Below are 20,827 nucleotides of genomic sequence, written 5' to 3'. Positions count from 1 at the left end.
TAATCCAGCTGCCGAGCCCCCGGACACCATCAAGAGGGTCCGGACTACACTGCAACAGGACAGCGCGGCTCGTCAAGAGCTCGACTAGCAATTTGGCCTCCGTCCCAGCCCCAATGAGGTAGTGGCATTCGTACCACGCGTACACAATTACGCACTCAAAATTCCATGGAAATCGACGGAGGCACAAGATAACCCAGGGTCTACAGTTCGGCCAGACCGATCCCGGACACACATACTTTTACTTCTTTTTCTTGTTTCAGGAACCTTTTTCCGCGGGCCTGATCGCAAATCCTTTAGAAGGATTGGCATACAACGGAGGCAAGCAGCACATGTGTGTAGGGTAACCTTTATACGTTCTTCTTGACGATATTCATACTTATTTCTTAGGACCCGCATGCTGCGCCCTATTTATTCTGGCATGTTAAATAGCTGGATACTTCTCGCACCATCTGTACAAGATACGCCTTGACGTATCCATCCAGTTATAATAAAAATGGTTCGTGGCCTAGTTTCTGTGGTTTTCGCTTCTTACTTCTTTTTATTTCGATCTGCTTATTTGCTGCATCAACACTCTTTTACGTTTCATATTCGCCAGGGGCTACCTGTCGCCCCACGATACGGCAGCACAGTCTGAACACTTCTTATATATAAGTTCGGCACCCCGAATTTAGCATTATATGCATTGGCTCCGAATCATGTCTTTGGTCAATAGTTGCGTTGCCCGGCTCCTATGCTTGCTACCCTACGTTCCGCTCTATCGACTAGGGTAGTAAAGGGAGAACTACTGCGATTGTGCCCTCGCTTTGACCAGATGAGCACCTTAGTAGAGAAAGCCGAAAACTGACTGTCATGATATGGCGAGAGCCGGTCAGCTACTCGAGGGTTACAAATCGTTAGAGATTTTTTCCGCGTTATGCGAGAGATCGACACTTCCCGATCAGATGCTGACAGTACTTTGGTTTCAACCAGGGGCTGCGCCCATGCTTTATTATAAAACTCCTATGGCTAAGTGAGGTCGTTCAAGCCGTAAAGTCTGATTGCCTTGTTCGTTGCGCTAAACAACTCCTTCAAGGACCATGTAATTGGATCAAGATTGTTTAGATTCCATCCCGAACACCTCCATACTATCTACGTGAGGGCAGAAGCCGACGACTAGCCAACCCTCAGATTACACGCAACACGGCCGCACAGGAGGAAACAATTCAAAGCATAATAAAATTACTTTACAAAAACCGGCTTTGTTCCCATAATACAAGGCAAAGGCAACATGAATACATTTATTCAAATACAATGTCCTGCGAACATTGCGCCGCTACAAGTCGAGACCCCTCTACGACATCCGCGAAATATCGCTCGGGTGTGCGGTGCTCCTTGCCCTCCGGCAGCCCGCTGGCAACTTCAACAGCGTTCATCTTCGCCCACCACATCTTCCAGCGAGCGAAGGTCATATGGGCACCTTCTATACATGCGGAATGCTTGATGACATCCAGCCGAGGACAGGCGTTCACCATCCGCCTCACGAGTCTGAAGTAGCTGCCAGGCATAGCTTCAGCTGGCCATAGCCGGATGGTCAAATCTTCATGGCTAATTCGGCCATCTTGTGCAGCTCCACCAGCTGTTTCAGCTGATCGGTGAAGGACACGGGAGGCTCCGACACCGCATATTGCGACCAGAAGAGCTTCTCCATGGAACCCCCTCCTTCGGCTCGATAGAACTCCACGGCGTCCGATACACTGTGTGGTAGATCAGCAAAAGCCCCTGGGGAACTCCGAACCCGGGTTAGTAAAAGGTACTGCTTCTCCGCATACTTGCTTTGCATCTTAAAAGCCTTACCCGCTGTGATCTTCTTGGCCTTCTGGATCTCCTAGAGGGCGGCCCGGGCCTCATTCCGAGCGGTCTCCGCGCTCTGACGAGCCTTGGTGAGCTCGGCCCCTTGAGCCGATGCATCATTCTCCAAGGTCTCACATTTGTTAACCGCATCCTGGAGCTCCTGCTAGACTTCTTTGACCCAGGCCTTTAGCTTCTTACGGGCGGCTTGCTGCTGGACAGCCTTCTCCTCGGCCTCGCCCAAGGCCTTCCTTAGGGCCTCGACCTCGGTCGCGGCTTCTGCACATATCACAACACCGCTGTCAATATACAGCGCTGATCTTTTCCCGAACATATAGAAGGTCGTTCCTCACCTTGCTTCTCCTGGAGCTGAATTCTAACCTTGCCGAGCTTGTTCTCGGTCCGCTCCAGCCTCCGCTTCAGTTCGGAGACCTCGGCAGCATGCGAGGTCGCGGCCAACGGGGACGCCTGCTTATCGATACATATTCAGTCAGCCTCTTATACTTAAGGATTGATCCTCTGTCCGGTTCTTCTCGCCGAACACTAGACAGCGTCTCAGGGGCTACGGACTATACGGGTTTTTTTCTCTTTCTTACCTTGAAACGTGTCAACAGGCTACTACAGGCTTCATTCAGTCCGCTCTTGACGGACTGAACCTTCTCGATCATCGCACCCATAAGGACACGGTGCTCATATTCGACGGAGGCGCTTCATAGCGCCCCCATCAGGTCATCCGGCACTCCTGGATGGACAGGAGCCACCGGTGGAGGTGACGCACCCCCCTCCTTCAAAGGGGGCTGCTCGCCCGACTCCGGAGTCACATGGGTCTCCGGAATCGTATTCGGCTGAGGGCCGAACTGGATACGGCCCTCTTCGCCAGTCTCCATGGGGATTGGCTCCCCCATGTGTCCGGCAGTGGAGGTCTCGCCTTGTGGCGCCTCCCGGACAACGTCCCGGGCTCCTTCCTTCGGAGCGGTCCTCCGGGACAGCACTTCGGTGTCGTCCCTGGCCCCAGGGGAGTAAGCAGGCGGTGGCGACATGCTCTCCATCTCCGATGGAGCCAACGAACCTCCAGATGAGGATCGCTGGATAAGGTCACGGGCCGGACTGCAATAGTGTAGTTAACCATGCTAAAATAATAAAGAGAAAGGGCTGGATGTGCGCATAAATAAGCCATGTCACTTACGATGCCGCCTGGGGCTTAGTGCGGGGGCGTCGTTCCGGACTACTGTCATCGTCCCACGCGGTATTGACTGCTGGGGCGCCCTTCCCCTTTTTGGGTGCTTTCGCCTCCGGATGTGCCGAGGCCGCCCTCTTCTTCTTCTTCTCCTCGGGAGGAGGGTTGTTTTCCTCCTCCTCCTCCTCTTCCTCGTCATTGTCCTCAGGGATAGAGGAATGGGCCTCGTCGTCTTCGGACATCGCGTTCGAAGTGCCCTTGCGACGGGGGCCACTCTTGGCCCCCTTGGCCTTCTTCTCCGGCGCCTTATATGGCGCCGGCACTAGCATCTTCGCCAGGCGCGGGACGACCGGTTCTTCGGGCAGTGGAGCCGGACACTGGATCCGCTTCGCCTTCTCCACCCAGTCCTGAGGGAGCAATACTAAAATCTCAGACATCATCCTCGAAACATTTAAGTTGGGGATACGTCAAAAGTAACATACCTCACTGGCGGGGTGTTTACAGTTGTGACCACGGTCTGAATCCGTGGTCGACGGTTTCTCGTTGCCCTTAAAGAGCAACTTCCAGGCATCTTCGTGGGTGGTCTCGAAGAGCCTCACCAGGGTCTGATTCTTCTTCGGGTTGAAATCCCACAGAGGCCTTCCTCTGCGCTGGCATGGAAGAATTCGGCGAACTAGCATCACCTGGATCACATCAACAAGCTTGACGTCCTTGGCTATCATGCTCTGAACGCGCGTCTGCAACGCTATCAGCTCATCAGACGAACACCAGTCCGGACTCTTCTCGACCCAAGAGGTGAGCCGCATGGGTGCACTGGAGCGGAATTCGGCAGCTGCGGCCCAGGTGGTGCCGCGGGGTTCTGTGATATAGAACTATTATCTCTGCCACTCCTTCACTATCTCCACAAAAATACCTTTCGGCCAGGAGACATTGGGCAGTTTGCTCACCATGGCTCCTCCGCACTCCGCGTGCTGGCCATCTACCACCTTCGGCTTCACTTTGAAAACTTTGAGCCACAACCCAAAGTGGGGGTGGATGCGGAGGAAGGCCTCGCACACAACGATAAACGCCGAGATGTTGAGGAAGGAATTCGGGGATAGATCATGGAAATCTACCCCGTAATAATTTATTAGCCCGCGGAAGAAATGAGGGATGAATACTACCCTCTCTGTGGGCTCCGGCGTGGGGATGACTTGTCCCTCGGCCGGCAGACGATGGGCGATCTCCTTCGCCAAATATCCGGCCGCCCGGAGCTCAATAATGTCCTCCTCCTTGACGGAGGAGACCATCCACTTGCCCTGACCACCGGATCCGGACATGGTTGCTTGAGTGGAAAGGAGATGAGAACTTGGGCGCTGGAGCTTGAGATCGGAAAGGCGGAGACGGAGAGAGAGCGTGAGAAGAGGAAGGGGGAATCCTTATCCCCTTATAAAGGCAGTAAATATTAAACGCCTCCTCACTCGCCTTAGGATTCGCCTCTTCACAAGGGCTGTATAAACGGCACGGTTGAGTTACCCATGCCCGCATTGATGAGAATCCCGCAATAAGGGGACACGATCTCTGTTTCGACAAGACGTGCCAATAGCAACCACGTCTCGAAACGTGGGATGGCAGAAGAAGAACGGTTCGAAATTATGACCGGACAGACGCGATGTCGTGTTGAAAAGAAGCTGTCAACAGATTAGATTCATGCAAACATTATATTCTCTCTGCGGTTGTGTATGGTGTGTGTAACAGATCCGGATACAATCATCGCATCCGAATACTATCTTGGAGTTCGGAAAAAGGGGAACCCGCCTTACAATGCCGAAGATAATCTGCGTGCTGGACTCCTCGTCATTGAAAGCCAGGTTCAGGGGCTACTGAGGGAGTCCCGGATTAAGGGGTCCTCGGGCGTCCGGCCTGTTATCCATGGGCCGGACTGATGGGCTGTGAAGACATGAAGACCGAAGACCGTACTCGTGTCCGGGTTGGACTCTACTTGGCGTGAAAGGCAAGCTTGGCGACCAACTATGAAGATTCCTTCTTATGTAACCGACTCCATGTAAACCCTAGACCCCCCCGGTGTCTATATAAACCGGAGGGGTTAGTCTGGAAAGGATACATATACTCATTACCATAGTCATACAGGCTAGACTTCTAGGGTTTAGCCATTACGATCTCATGGTAGATCCACTCTTGTAATACTCATATTCATCAAGATCAATCAAGCAGGAAGTAGGGTATTACCTCCATAGAGAGGGCCCGAACCTGGGTAAATATCGTGTCCCCCGTCTCTTGTTACCATCGATCCTAGACGCACAGTTCGGGACCCCCTACCCGAGATCCGCCGGTTTTGACACCGACAGCCATATGTGGCCCAACGCCACATCGGGACCACTAACGGCCCATATAAAAATGGCACTAATCAAGACCGATCGAACTTCCGGCCTGTTAAAGGCTTGTGTAGTAGGTCGGCGCATTTACAGCCCGTCTGAATTTCAGCCTGTCGACGATCCGCATTGTAAATGGGCCGACCAGTGGGTTATTTGGCACAATCAGGGCCCAATCTTACTTTCGGCCTATTAAAGGCCCATGTTTTTTATGGGCTCGAGATATTTACACATGTAAACGGCCTGTTATTACTGAGGGCCCAAATTATATTTAGGCCTGTTAAAGGCCCACTATGGGCACAGGCCTACCAGAAAAATATCAAAGCTTATGCTGATTTAGGCCCAGATATTTTTAGTGGGCTACATGCAAATTTTGGCCCAGAATCGTTTTTAGCCCAATTGGAATGGGCCCGACGAATGTTGGCATGTTGGGCTCCTATGAAGCTTTCGGCCGAATACATTACTAAGATAAACCTACACTATACAAAAATAGCGTCGTAATTACTGCAGCCTTTGGTAGCATCATAAATGTTGTATCACAACAAAATAAATTCCAACCATACAACAAAAGGTCTGTTGGCATAAAGTTTACAGTCCTTGCAGATAAAAGCACCATCAGATGTATAGAAGCACAGATCACTTGACCTGAGTGCTTATGTTTCAGGCTGTAGAATCTAATGGAGCAGCACGATCTTCCCCTTTTTTCCGACATTGGTCTTGAACAACGAAGCAAATGTCGTATAGTCTGGTTTCAAAACCATTCATATCTTCACGACATTTGTCAACCACTATTTTTGTTTTCGACACAACGTCCATTAGGGATTGGACTTGTGTTTGGAGCACATATATATCACTCTGTCTAGCCGGAAGATTTTGTTCAGTGGCCGATTTGGACGAGGTTACCTTGACAACCAACCCAGGATTAAGCAGGAAGGTGCTTTTTGCACTGTTAGTGGAGAGATACTGACGCACTACAGCAAGAGGTGACATTGTGCCTGTGGTAGCCTCGTCACCTTCAGGTGGTTGTTGATGTTCAATCATTTGTTCCATAGCTTGCTGAAAGTTTGAACTTGTAGATTAGTGTACCAGATAAGTTACTAATGATACAAGAACAAACAAAGTAGGTTTCACGTTTATACATAACTTATTTTGGTGAAATACTATAATACATTAGCATGTATTGTAGTGCCAACTACATAATAAAATCACTTTCGGAACATATGTCCATGTAGCATGCCTACTGTATTGTCTATTTCCTCACATTCGTTGACATCTAAGGATAAAGAGACATGGTTTAAAGTAGGATGAACATAGTATGACATCATTCATATCATGGGCAAACAGATATAAAACAAACATGCTATTCTATCATTGTGTACGCACGTGAACATCACAACTAGATTACAGATCAACACCAAAAGAAGATCCTTCATCTCTTTTAAACCATGTAAGGTGAAATGATACGTTAAGACAACTGTGTATAAAAGTGAACAGAGTAACTGACATTGGCTGCAAACCAAGCAGTTAAATGAACACATCACAGTACCAATCAGTTCAAAGGCAGGAGGAGTAAGGACTTATAACAGCGGCGTGAACTGGTGTGCTCATGCCCTTCATCTTGCTGGTGTGGCAATCCTTGAAGATTTGCACTGCATTCGGTTCAGTGTGAAATATAGCTACGAGATCTTGTTGTTTGTTGGAATTTCACTTTAGAACGGTTGGTCTTGTTCTTCAAACAGTTAGCCTAAAAGAAGATACGCTTGTAAGGCAGATACATAAATACAAGTTCAATATGTGGTCTGATCAAATACATATACCCTACCTGATACTTTGGATCAGACTAGTGTTTAACAAGGGCTGTCCAGTCTTCATTTGTAATATATTCCAGTGGAGATGTTTGGGCGATTTCATTGTTAGCCTTGCCCTCAAAGTGAGATTTTCTAAGGTGGTACCGATACTGTTGCAGAGCAGACTGAAAAACATGAGTGCATGCTTGTTTAGTTGCATCATCTTTCGGATCCAACTTGAACCTCATCTGTTGAAAAAAGAATGTGAGTCTTACTAGGAGGAAGCTAGAAAGTATGGCACAGAGCAAGACATATTACAAATTGCGATGAATAACATTACTTACGGATAAATGGTCAAGGAAGGTGTTAAACTGGGCATTGTCTTTCTCATTCTTGTACTGGATCCACGTTGGGAGCATACGTGCATGACACCTAACAGCAATGGCTGCTTCTGATACTAACTTGGTTGACTCTGTAGCATCACGTGGCCTTTTTAAACCTGCCTCAAAATGGATCTCCATTCTTCCTCCTTTAGATTTTGTTAATCTGTCAAGCATTATACCTGATGTCTGTTTCCGTTTGCGCCGTGGTGCTAGTTCAACAATGAATATGGAAAGTGTTAGTGCACATCAAACTGTGAGAGTACATATAAAGGAGCATGCAACTGCAACTTGACTCGGTCAAGTACCGTCTTGGTGTTGATGCTCATGAGGTTCATCTGATCTTGCCAAGTCCTGTTGTGTCAGCAGTGCTTCGGAAGTAGTGTTAGGTGTGAATGCAGCTTGGGAACTGGCCAGTTCCGGAGCAAACGAACAAGTAACTCGTTGAGATGCTGGTACAGTTGAAGCGGATGCTGCAGTTGGTGGAGCAGGTGATACTGTGTTTGTAGATTTAGCCGGTGGACTTGGACCTTCTACTTCACTATAAGTACCAGCAGAATCTCGAGGGCAGATCCATTCCCTACTATATTCTATTCCTTGCTCTTTTTTGACTTTGCCATGTCAAGGCATACCCACAACACAAAAGAATAAAATCAGAACTCATTGATGCATGATACACACAAGCAATACTTTGATGTAAGACAACCATATGCAGATGGAATATGTAAGAAAAACAGGACGGCGTAACATATTCACAACTACGATGTGTAAACTAAGCAGAAAGATTTTCAAAAAAATAGAAGTAATGCAAGCTAGACACCATATGAAAGATGCAACCAATATCACTCTGCCTAGTTAAAAGTGTCTTGTCATAAGTGGCATTCCGAAAAATTAGAAGCAGTACAACGTAGAAATCAATGCAAGATGCAATCACTATAATGATGCAAGATGCAATCATGAGTGACTGATGCGGGATACACAACAGCAGTACTTTGATGTAAGAACATGGTATGATTGATAGATGAAGTGTATTCTAGACACAGAAAGGCATGTCATATGCACATGTATAACGTATAAACTCAGCAGGTGTAATTTAATCAGAATAGAAGAAATATAGGCTAGACAACATATGCAACATGAAACCAATTATCACACTGTCAACTTAGAGCAAGCACCTGTGATGGTGGAGTACGGGAGATGAACTCATCATGTAGACTTGGGACTTCAACTTCATTAGCAGTAGTAGTCGCAAATCTAGAGAGTCTCTGTTTGCGTCGGTCCGGAGGACCACCAACATCCCCTAACTTACTCTTTTCCTTCCTATTTTCTGATATTGCCTTATGAAGTCAAAACCAAAAGAAGATGAATAAAATTAGCTCTGCATAACTAGTTGATGCATGATACAGAGTGACACTACTTTGATGTAAGGCAAGCGCAGGATAGGAGGATGGAATATATACAAAAAGAAGACAACATTGCATATTCAGACGTACGATAGGAGGATGGAATATGTATGAAAAACAGTAAGCAGAAGGCATTTCAACAAAATTAGAAGAAATGAAAGCTGGGCACCATATGAACATGCAACCAATATCACTCTATAAGGTAAAAAGTGTCTCGTCGTAAGTGCCATTTCAAGAAATTAGAAGCAGTACAAGATAGAAGACAATGCAAGATGCAACCTACATCACACTCCCAAGTTAAATGTGTCTTATGGGTAAGTGATCGTTGCAGGTATAAGTTGTAAGCTACGCAGATGCAATTCAACAAAATCAGAAGCAATACAAACTAGACATCATATGGAACACGCAACCACATATAACAGTTCCAAGTTCGAGCAAGCACCTGTGATGTTGGAGTAGGGGAGATGTGCTCATTATCTACATGTATGTTCTAGAATCAGGAACATGTGTCATATTCACAGGCATTATGTGTAAAGTAAGCAGATGCAATTCAACAAAGTTAGGAGCAATACAAGCTAGACATCATACGCAACATGCAACCACATATAATAGTGCCAAGTCAGAGCAAGCACCTGTGATGGTGGAGTAGGGGAGATGTGCTCATCATCTACGTAGCTACATTGACTGTCTAGCCTTGCATTGTCTTGCGAATCTTGTTGGGAGGATGGCGGAGTAGAATCTGTAGAGACCCTCCGTTTCAGTTGCTCGGAAGGACCACCATCATCCAATGCCTTACCAATTTCCTTCCGCTTTATTGATTTTGCATTGTGAGGTCAAACCGACAAGAAAAAGGAATAAAATTCGCTCTTCAGAACTCATTCATGCATGATACTGACGAACACTACACTGATGAAAGGCAAAGTCATGATACAAGGATGGAATATGTACGAAAAACTGGACGGCTTGACATATTCACACCTATGATGTGGTAACTAAGCAGAAGGTAGTTCAACAAATTAGAAGCACTGCAAGCTAGACACCATATGGAAGGTGCAATCAATATCACTCTGCAAAGTTAATATTGTCTCGTCATAGGTGGCGTTCATCAAACTAGAAGCACTACATGCTAGAAATCATATTCAACACGCAAACCAATATCACACTGCCAACTTAAAGGTGTCCCATCATATGTGATTGACGCAGGATACACAAGAAGAGTAGTTTCATGTAAGAACATGGTGTGATATATAGATATAGTATGTACCAAAAACAGGAAAGCGTGTCATATTCACACGTATCATGTGTAAGCTAAGCAGATGCAGTTTACACTAATTAGGAGCAATACAAGCTAGACACCATATGCAACTTGCAACCAGATATCACACTGCCAAGTTAGAGCAAGCACCTTGGATGGTGGAGTAGGGGAGTGGAGACTTGGAACTTGTAATGCACTAGCAGTACAAGGAGAATCCGTACAGATGCTCCGTTTGCGTTGCTGCATAGGACCACCATCATCGCCTTTCTTACTCTTTTCCTTCCTCTTTTTTGATTTTGCCTTGTCAAGTCAAACCTACAAGAAAAAGGAATAAAATTTGCTCTTCAAAACTCATTGATGCATGATACTGACGAGCACTACTTTCATGTAAGATAGCCGCATGATGGGAGGATGGAATATGTATGAAAAACGGGACGACATGACATATTGACATGTATGATGTATAAAGTGTAAACTAAGAACAAGGTGTTTGAACTAGTTAGAAGCAATGCAAGCTAGAAACCATATGAAAGATGAAATCAATATCACTCTGCCAAATTAAATGGGTGGCCTAACAAATGTATTTGACCAAATTAGAAGCAATACATCACAACAGGCTAGAAATAATATCCAATATGCAACAAATAAAGGTGTCTCATAGTAAGTGATTGATGCAGGATACAGAAGAGAGGTAGTTTCATGTAAGAACATGGTTAACACATAGATGTAGTGTGTACCAAAAATAGGAAGGCATGTCATATTCACAGGTATAATGTGTAAACTAAGCAGATGTAATTTACCCTAATAAGAAGCATTACAAGCTAGACACAGTATGGAACATGCAACCACATATCACACTGCGAAGTTAGAGCAAGCACCTGCGATGGTGGTGTAGGGGAAGTGCGGTCTTCAAGTACAGAGCTACGTTCAATATATTCAATTAGGCTTGCTGTTTCCTGAGAATCATGTGGAGAGGATGAAACTGCACTCTTTATAAGAGTAGCACGTCTCATACTAACCCACGGGCGTGACTGTCTCATCATAAGTGATAGATGCAGGATACACAAGAACAGTAGTTTGATGTAAGAACATGGTGTGATAGGCAGATGTAGTATGTACCAAAAACAGGAAGGCGTGTCATATTCACATGTATAATGTGTAAGCTAAGGAGATGCAATTTAACAAATTAGGAGCAATACAAGCTAGGCACCATATGCAACATGCAACCAGATACCACACTGCCATGTTAGAGCAAGCACCTGGGGTTGTGGAGTAGGGGAGATGAGATTTGGAACTTGCACTGCTGTAGGAGTAGCAGGAGAATCTGCAGAGATCATCTGTTTCGGTTGCTCCAGTGGACCACCATCATTCCGTGCCTTCGTCCTTTTAGATTTTGCCTTGTCAAGTAAACACACAAGAAAAAGGAATGAAATTCGCACTTCCAAATTCGTTGATGCATGATACAGACGAACACAACTTTTATGTATGGCAACCACATTGTAGGAGGATGGAATATGTACGAAAAACGCTAAGCAGAAGGCATTTCAACAAATTGGAAGCAATGCAATCTAGATACCATATGAAAGATCCAACCAAAATCACTCTACCAAGTTAGATGTGTCTCATTATAAGTGGCACTTCAACAAATTAGAGGCAATACATGTTTGAAATGATATGCAAGATGCAACCAATATTACATTGTCAACTTGAAGGTGTCTCGTCAGAAGTGATTGATGAGGGATACACAAGAAAAGTAGTTTGATTAAGAACATGGTTAATACAAAGACGTAATATGTACCAAAAACAGGAACGCATGTCATATTCACAGGTATAATGTGTTAACTAAGCAGATGCAATTTACCCTAATTAGAAGCATTACAAGGTAGACACCATATGAAACATGCAACCACATATCACACTGCCAAGTAAGAGCAAGCACCTGCGATGGTGGTGTGGGGGAATTGCGGTCATCAACTAGAGAGCTACGTTGACTATCTTCATTTAGCCTTGCTGTTTCTTGAGAATCATGTGGGGAGGATGACACTACACTCTTTAAACGAGTAGCGCGTCTCACAGTAACCCACTCGGGTGACTGTCTCGTCATAAGTGATTGATGAGGGATACAAAAGAGCATTAGTTTGATGTACGAACATGGTTAATAGACATATGTAATATGTATCAAAAACAGGAAGGCATATCATTATCAAAGGTATAATGTGTAAAGTAAGGTGATGCAATTTAACCAAATTGGAAGCAATACAAGCTAGACACCATATGCAACATGCAACCACATTTGACAGCGCGAAGTTAAAGCAATCACCTGGGATGGTTGTGTGTGGCAATTGAGATCATCAACAGCAGAGCTACGTTTACTGTCTCCGTCTGCTGGCACTACACCCTTTAGAACGCTGAGACGCTTAGTGCTTATCTTCGAATTACACTAGAGCGTCTTCTGTCTTTTGTTTTTTGTATTCATCAACACTGCATCAGAGTCTGAAATACCCATGCATAAAAAACAATAGTGTGAGTATGGGTGAAGTGTGTGCACAAGTAGTACAGTGTAAAGGTAGTAGATAGCTGGTCGGTGGGAAATAAATGACGGGAGACATATGATAGCTCTACAACATGCATGGCAGACAAAAATTACTACTAGATTCTAGGATTTTGAAATATGAGCACAGGGATGGCTGGGAAATGCAGATGCTCCTCCAGCACACCACATGGTGTGGTCCTATGAAAATAACAGTCGACTGAAAACAAATAGGTCAGTCCATTTTTCTGCATCGTCTGATGTACAAAGAACGGGCAGATCGCCTTCATCTACCTCCAGCCAGTCAGTGTTACAATCTCCTCGAAACGCCAGCGACCACCGGCCCAGTCCCCTACCTCCGCCCTCCCCTCGACCTCACCGCACCGCCCTGCTTGGCACCGCCCCGGCCATCCCTTCAAGCCCCGCCGACCTCCAGATCAGGCGCAAGCAGCTCCTGCGCCCCACACCCCTATGATAGACACCGATGCGCCGCTTCCCCGGTGAACAGGCGGACTAGGTGCTCCACGCGCCTAAGCGGGTGCTACTTCTTTTAATTGCGATTCGGCTGACCCTGAATTGAAATCCAGGCGGGCTACTGACCTCTAGCAAAGGTGAAATAGTAAATGGGAGGAAACCTTGTGCATTTAGTATCACGAAGAAGATGCAGTACGAAGCGCTCAACTAGTTTCTTTCGTGGGATGAATATGGTGTGAGCAGAGACGTAAGATTTGCACGAATAAGCTTAGAGGAGTACCTCTTTCTGCTGGCAGTGTTGTGTCCTTCTATTTTTCCAACGATCTTCTTGTGGTTTGCTAGAAACGAGAAGTTGTGGAGGACGGTGGAGCCTTGGACGAACCCATGGCCAAGTTGTTGAGTGTGGTGTCGTGGCCGTCTATCGATGGCGGGGAACCAGATCCAAGGCGGCAAACGACGGCATAGCGGGAACAGCTCCGGTGCGGTGGACGGTTGCGATAGTGGAGCGGCAGTGGTGAGGCGCAGGACGGCGTGGTCGAAGTGGTTCCGGTACGGCGCACGTCGGCGGGGGCGTCGTGGAGGCAGCTCTGCCTCGGCTTCAGTTGCTAAGTCCTTGAGGGCGTTGCGGTTGCGGTTGGGTTGGACGACGACGTTGGGGTACCGGCTCCGGCGTGATGGAGGAGGGCAGCGCTGGATTGGGCGCGATGGGGTGGAGGATGGAGGAGGCTGGGGTTTCGCGGCTGGTGGAGAGGGCGTTTTGGTGCCCACAGAGTATGAATGGGGAAACGGAGGGAGGGGGACTAAGGGTGAACAATGTTTCGGTTTGGGACATGCTTGTTTGAAATTTGGGGAAATTTACAAACTTTGCCCCCATCTAAAATTTCGGACATATTGCGGGTTGGGGGTAGGAAAGTAATCTCAGGTGTCGCAAATGGTCGGCGGGATAGATTTCGGCCGAGTGCATGGGTGTTTAGGCGCCCACGGCGTATGAATGCTTCTAGGAGGCGGTTGAGACTGGCGTCTTGGTGAAGTTACAAACCTACCCCGGTTTAGAACTTTGGACATCGGGCCGATAGGCTACACGTGCCAGAGTTAGGACAGTAATTTCCTACCACCAAACATTAGTCTCGCGCGGTTTCGGGTAACCAAGAGGCTTATTTGGCGCTTCGTTCAATATTTGGGAGCAGAAGCATTAACGTTTTCGGTTCTCTTGAATTGAACTTTCAGGATTTGTCAAACTTCACAAATCTTTACTCTTGAAAATCCTAAAACTACGATTATTTTCGAATGGATGGGGTACATTTGAATATACATTGTACACGAGTATATATTAAAAAATATGCAACTTACCTCAGTTCATGCATGGTTCCAGATATAATCTCCTTGGTTGCAAAAAAATAGTTAGACATGCGTATGAATATATAGCATGTTCAAACGCACAACAAAGATTGATGCCCCCTTTTAGATCTGATTTACAAATGCCACTATCTCGGGTTCAAATGGATGAATGCGCTTCATATGAATTCGTATCTTCGAAACCCCCTTTATGTTGAATTCAACATGTATTCTATTTCGTAGCTAGCAATTTGGAATGTATCCATGTAAGTGACAAATGTATAAAGTGCTTCACACTAACAACATGGAGTGCACTAATTAATGTTTATATATGAATTGCAAAAGCAATGCATTGCCTGTATTTCAAACCGCTCTCACTCTATGGATCGATATATGAAATAAACACATGCACATGTTAGAATACAATAGAGTATGGGTGTCTGATAGACCAATTTTCGTTCATACGCAAACTGCAAAATTCATGATCTCATCCAAAAATAATAATGCCATTTATATTTTAATTTAATGCGTAGAACCGCCTTTTACACGTAGATGCACTATGCCTCGGCCCGTTCTCACAAACGTGCTATATATCTCTCTATCTAACGCATAAGTGCACACACTTTATATACATCAGGCATTTCTCTTTCACACATGCTCACAATCTCTCCCGGGGTGTCGGGGTGTCTCACGCACACACTCTCTCTGTATCTCTCTCTCTCTTTCTGACTACTATGTACCACTCTTTTCACTAATCTCAGTTGGAAAACACTATTTCTCTCACATGCATATATACACACGCACGGTCTCTACTAGCCCTCTATACGCACATATATGTGCCTACGTGTCTCCCGCACGCACATTATCTTTAGGCCTCTCTCGCACACATCCCCCCCAGACACACCTCTCTCTTAGTAGTTGGCAGATATGATTCCATCAGATCATTCGGTAGGATATCCCTGACTGTTAGGCTGGATGGTAATACGAGGCAAGGTTTTACCCAAGTTCGGACCCTTGCAGTTGAGGAAAAAGCCTACTCCTGGTACTGTATATCAGTGATAGGGGTGTGTACAAAGTACACGTGAATACCAGGCATTGTGCGTGTGTGTATACTATCGACGAACTAGCCCCAGGCTTCTATAACATACTCGGGGCCTAGGGTTACAAATCATATATAGTCGGCTTATCACCAGTGGGGATAGAGTCCTCCACGACTCTGGTAGCTTCGTGTTGTACGCCGAGTCCTCCACATGGGTCTTCGTATAATGCGTCTCGGTCCAACCTATGTGGCGCAGGATGGAACCGACCCATGAGTCCTCATGTTGACCCACCACAACTAGAAATGATGTGCCCACCCCAGCTAGAAATGATGTGCCCACCACACCACACACACGCAATCGGCCACTAAGAAAATAAGCATATACAATAGTACAATGTTATACATGAAAGTTAATTGCATGGTGCATCCAAAAAAATTGTTCTTCATTGTGAATGTTTATATTTTCTCCTAAAATATTAGTCACGGGAAAGAGAAACGAAGGGCATATCTCTCCTTGTCTCCACCGGACACCCCCTCTTTCTACACCACTTTCACGTACGCACACAAACTATCTCTCGGCCCTCTAAAAGTATGCATGCCCATGACACATTCACGTGTGATGGTCACTGTATTTCAAGCGAAAGCACTATACGGTTGGTGGACTTCAGAATATGCTCATTATGGTCACCGTATATATTCTCGTGGTGATCATACGGTATCTAGCTCACGATACGTCTCCGTATTTTCTTGATGACACTGACAGACATTGTATTTGATGCGTGCTCCGTATTTTGTTGACGACACTTATGGTCATTGTATTTGAAGCGAAAGCACGATATGGTCACTGGACTTCAGAATAAGCTCATCACGGTCAGCACATACATTTTGTGTGCTAACCAACCTGTGGTTGGATGGTTAGGAGGACAGTGGTTTCTCGAGCCCACCAGGGTTAAAGTCCTGGTGCTCGCATTTATCCTGGGTTAATTTCAGTATTTTTCCGATGATATGCGTCAGTGGGAGGAGACGTTCCACTCGACTACGAGGCACCTATGGTGACTTCGTAAAATCTCAAGATCATATGCTGGCTCACTCTCTCGAAGGTGCTCATAGGGGTAGGGTCTGCGTGTGTGCGCTTATAGCGGTGAGTGATTGCGCGTATATATGAGCGCTTGCGTCTGTACCGTGTTAAAAAAATACATGTCGTGATTATACGGTCACTGGCTCACCCGTACAACTCCGTATTTTGTTGATGACACAATCAATTGACCAGTCAAACGTTCCACGTGGCGCAACTAGTGTTGCACCATCGGGGCACGTAACCGTGGGGCCCACCTGTCAGCGCGTATATGAAAGAAAGAAATGGTAGTTTGAGTCTGTACTGTGTTAATAAAATACATTTTAGGGTGATCATACGGTCACTGGCTCACCATACAGCTCCGTAATTTGTTGATGACACGATCAATTGACCAGTCAAATGTTCCACATTCAGCAGCGCACATTACCATAGGGCCCACTCATCAGCGCGTATATGAAGGACATAAATGGTAATAAATTAGTGGTCGGTGGGGATTCGAAGTCATGAGACCTCTGGTTGGCAGTCGCCAGCGGTGGGGGGCGCAGTGATTGGGCGGTGGCGTGGGGATCGCTGGAGAAAAAGCTCGGCGCGGGGGGCCTAGAGGGATGGCCGGGGCGGCGGCTGACCGGCGGTGGGGAGTGGTTTTGTGGCGGGCGGGGCCGCGCGGGCCGGCAGCGGTCGGCGGCGGCCGATGGTTCGGCCGATGGTGGCTGGCGGCTCAGGGGGTGGAGGTTGAAGATAAACTGCAGGCCCTTGATTTCGTATCCAATGGCTGGAAAATCTACTGACCAGAGATGAAGAAGTCAGTCGACTGACGTGTAGCCTCACACCGCATGTACACATGCACGCACGCAACACTCGCACAAACACACGCACACATGCAGGCATGCAACACTGACATGTACACATAACGAACACACGCACGCATGCAGGCGTGCAACACTGACACGTACACATGCACTCACGAACACACGCACGTACACACACATGCATGCAACACTGAAACGTACAGATGCTCGCACGCAAGACTCGCATGCCTGCATGCACACCGCACACGATGCAAGACACACGCTCAACCTTTACGTGCATGCACCCTTTGTTAAGGACATGGATTGTTACGGGTATTAATCAATCTTATCTTTTTTGTACAAGGTTTAATCAATCTTGTCTGTGATAAGCAGAACATTGATGTTTGCAGCGGTCTTTATGAATCACAATGAATCGAAGGGCTATCAACGTATATATGAAAATTTTAAAATTCTCTTACGTTATATAGTAGGCTTATCTAGATGCAATAGATGACATCACACTCAAAGAACAATCATCGGGTTATAAAATGCCCACTTCTGACCGCCCTGGCCCACCAAAAGTTCCTCTGCCGTGCGCTGCCTACGTTGGGTCACTGACATGCAGGCCATGTACCCAAAGAGCCCACACCTCAGTGGAAGAATGGGGCGGTGTCGTACGTCAGAGTCGAGGGCCACACTTGATGCACGCCCGACTGAACACGCCTCCTTGCCACATTCAAACGCCTCCATGAAACCTGTGTGGAAGCCGAGAAACCCACTCTGGACACACATCCGTTCATGACCGAGCCGGCATTAAACGCAACGCTGGCCGAGCTCCTCCCGTCCGCCATCTATTTAATCTCCTATTTAAATGAGGCCAAACACGGCCAAGAATCGCACCCCTCCGCCGCTCCCCTATCTCCTCCTTCACCATTTTGTCCACTCTTACAATGGCTTATGAAGAGTAGTTATCCCGCATCCAAGCCGTCTGGGTGGCCCGCCGAGCCCGCTGGATACGAGCTATGCAGCTCGCTGATCCACCTCCCTCCCCTCGCCCGACGGAGCCAGTTGCCGCCTCAAGCCGGCGCGCGGTTCAGCAACTCGCCGCTCCAGGCCAGCTCGACGATGAGCGGCGCACGGGCGTCGTCGCTGCCGTCCACGCCGCCACCTCGTACCGCGCCTCCGTTGTCTGCGACCGCGTCTCCCGTTTCTGTGGCCAAGACTCCCATGCCAGTGGCCGCGCCATGCAAGCAGAGACAGAAGCCTGGTGCACGGAGAGCGACGAGTCGGTGGCCAGCGCCTCCGCGTCCGCCGCCATCATCGAGGAGAAGTAGAACACGGGAGGCCACCGCTGCTTGGGTCCCATGAAGGCCACCGCGAAGGCGACGCTGGGGTACACAGCAGGTGTCTTGCCGGATCCTTTTTTCTGTGAGGACCTTCGTCGACCCCGCATGGGCTCCACGGAAGCGGAGAAGCCCCCTTCCACCATCATCTTGGGCATTAGCCAACCATATCAGTTGGGCAGCGGGGAAGCAAGCCGTCCTTCGCACTGAAGCATATACCTTCGGGGCTCCCGACAGTCCGATGATCGTGCTGCTGGACATCAGGAACACAAATGGATCGGCGGGCAACCATTTAGGCCAGGTATTATATACCTGTGCTGTCTAGAACTAGCACCGCTTAGTTGATTTGAATGTAATGAAATCCGTCATGTTTGTATGAAAATCCGGTATTTTATATGAATTCCGTCATTGTTTATGAGAAATATCGTCGTGTTTGCATGAATTTCGTCCGGTTGGTTGAGTTGCGGTCAGAATGTGTGCGGCTCCGGTTGGATGGCGTAATATGCGGGTCGCCGGTCGGTCTGCGGCCGGCTCGGGTGGCGTGGTGGGACAAAAAAGCACAGCTCATGCGAGCTCGTCTCCAACGTGCGCGCTGGAGGATGCATGAGCACCTGAGCCATTCCTCGTTCATCGGTGGCAAAGGCACCGGTGGACAAAAGGGTCGCCAATATTTTGGCTACCCCAGACAAAATCTAAACAGCCCCTCCCAGCAGATTCAAATCTCTCGTTCGCCGTGAAATTTTGCCATGTGTTGTTTTCATGGACTAGCAAGATGCCCGTGCATTGCAGGGAACATCAAGATGCATTTTTTTACAAAACACCTGTTGTGATTGACCCATGCAGGAGTAATCCCATGTGTAAAAACTAATGATATCTCGAGAATTTTATCGGAAAAATGGTATCTCGAGAATTTCATCGAAAAAATGATATCTCTACTCCTATAAAAGACTCAGTTGGTGATGATGGTGTGTCTGCCATCCGTCATTTCTGACCATTAGATCTACATCTAATGGCTGCGAGGTAAGTTGTGGCATTTTTGCAACAATAGCCCACTTCTCTGCTCCAATTTGAAGAAAACCCCTTATTATCTTGAAAGCAACCACATCCCTCCCTCGCCTCATCAAAACAACCTGAGAAATATATTTTGAGTGAAACGTAATATATTTTTAGTGGTATATATGTATATCAAAACAAGAGTGTTTTCTTTCAAGTTTGTGAACAAGTACTATTCTACTTTGGATTCGTTGCAACGCACGGGCACATTGCTAGTCTCGAGAAAGATGAGAGATAAGGTGAGGAGGAGTGGGGCGTGGTGGTGACTGGTGGTCGGACTGGGCGGAGGCATGGGGATGGACGGCGCATTATGTCTAGGTTTGTATCTCTCTCACACACACCCACGTAGGTGGGGGACGTGCACGAAGAGAAGAGGTGCACGCACGGCGCACGTACTCCCGTCTCTTTCCCAACCACACTCGCGCGGGTACACGGTGGAGCTCATTTTTGTACGAAAAGGCAGCCCACATGGTAATTTGACACGTGTACTGGTTGTCCACTTGATGGAGGATCGTCTACCACGGGTGAACAAACAAATTGCGACTTGACGCGTTATGTTAAAAAAGAGGCAAACCATGTGGGGCCTACCTTAGAGGCAAGGCTCTATACACTGGAGTACTTTTGATGTGTCCCGTCAACTCGCAGAACGAGGAGAAGCTTGCTTAGTACGCCGTCTGCCCCACCCACGGGCGCGGTGGCTCGTAGGATGAGGTGAAGCTTGCTTACTAGTACGCCTTATGCCCGCTCCCTTGCCCACGCACGTGGTGGCTCGCAGGACGAGGAGAAAATTTTACTACTCCCTCCGTTTACTCCGTCCCTACCTCGGTTAGAGAGATTATCATATTGTTTGGAATATATGTCCTTTAGTAGTACTCCCTCCTTTCCAGTTTATGGCTCAATTTCCTTGGAGTAGTATATAGGAGTAGTACTACTACATCAATTTCCTTGGAGTCCGTGGTGCAGCAAGCTACCCTAGGCTATGTTACTAG

Source organism: Triticum aestivum, chromosome 5D, assembly GCF_018294505.1.
Source record: "Triticum aestivum cultivar Chinese Spring chromosome 5D, IWGSC CS RefSeq v2.1, whole genome shotgun sequence".
Lineage (NCBI taxonomy): Eukaryota > Viridiplantae > Streptophyta > Magnoliopsida > Poales > Poaceae > Triticum > Triticum aestivum.
Note: the sequence above shows the minus strand (reverse complement) of the source record.